This window comes from Sapajus apella, unplaced genomic scaffold (assembly GCF_009761245.1).
Source record: "Sapajus apella isolate SASKATOON/1434 unplaced genomic scaffold, GSC_monkey_1.0 scaffold2, whole genome shotgun sequence".
Classification (NCBI taxonomy): domain Eukaryota; kingdom Metazoa; phylum Chordata; class Mammalia; order Primates; family Cebidae; genus Sapajus; species Sapajus apella.
Window position 1 is genome coordinate 79521547 of NW_022436942.1, and position 1334 is coordinate 79522880.

Below are 1334 nucleotides of genomic sequence, written 5' to 3' on the forward strand. Positions count from 1 at the left end.
TACCCAGGCTGGAGTGCAATGGCACAATCTCGGCTCACCGCAACCTCCGCGTCCTGGGTTCAGGCAATTCTCCTGCCTCAGCCTCCTGAGTAGCTGGGATTACAGGCATGTGCCACCATGCCCAGCTGATTTTTTGTATTTTTAGTAGAGACGGGGTTTCACCATGTTGACCAGGATGGTCTCGATCTCTTGACCTCGTGATCCACCCGCCTCGGCCTCCCAAAGTACTGGGATTACAGGCGTGAGCCACCGCGCCTGGCCCGCAAATGAAATTTTTATATGCCGCTGGTAGGAATGTAAAAGGGTGGACTCTCTTTGGAAAACAGTTTGTTAGTTTCTTTTCTTCTTTTTTTTTTTTTTTAAGGTATTGAGGCAGGGTACCATTCTGTTCCCAGGCTAAAGTAGAATGGCAAGATCACAGCTCACTGTAACCTCGAACTATTGGGTTCAAAAGATCCTGCCACCTCAGCCTCTCAAATAGCTGGGACTACAGGAACGTGCCACCACGCCCAGCTAATTTATGTATTTTTAGTAGAGACGGGGTTTCACCATGTTGGCCAGGCTGGTCTCCAACTCCTGGCCTCAAGTGATCTGCCCACCTTGGCCTCCCCAAGTGCTGGGATTGCTGGCGTGAGCCACCACCCCTAGCCTGTTTTGTTTTTTGGAGAGATGGGTCTTGCTATGTTGCCCAGGCTGGTCTCAAACTCCTGGTCTTAAGCAATCCTCCTGCATCAGTCACCCAAGTATCTAGGATTACAGGCATGAGCCATTGCACCAGGCCTTGGCAATTTCTTAACAAACACCTACCATACCACAGGCCATTCTACCCAATAGAAGTGAAAATCTGTTTACAAAGACTTGCATATAAATGTTAATAACAGTTTTAGTTGTAATAATAAAAAATTGGAAGCAATTCAAATGTCCTTCAACAGGTGAACGGATATACAAACTGTGGTACATCCATACAATGGAATTTATTCAGCAATAAAAAAGGAACTACGGATATACGCCACAACATGGATAAATCTCAAAATCATGATGCCATGAAAGAAGCTAAGCTAAAAAGGAGCCGTTGCTCATGGGTCCTAGCTCTGTCTTTGGCTCACGCTGTGAATTATCCCTGCTCTGAACTCTCCAGGGCCCCATCTCCAATGATGAAAGATTTTCCTAGCCTTCAAAATGTAGCCCCCATAGCCCCTTTAAAATCAGTCCCTTTGGCAGGGCACGGTGGCTCACACCTGTAATCCCAGCACTTGGGGAGGCCAAGGTGGGTGGATCACTTAAGGTCAGGAGTTCAAGACCAGCCTGGCCAACGTGGCGAAACCCCATCTCTA

General features: G+C 47.6%; 1 protein-coding gene across 5 annotated transcripts in view; it reads right to left on the reverse strand.

The window, feature by feature from the left end:
• Positions 1–1334, reverse strand: part of CAMKK2 (calcium/calmodulin dependent protein kinase kinase 2) — a 64416-nt gene that overhangs the window by 35793 nt on the left and 27289 nt on the right. The window lies entirely within an intron of this gene.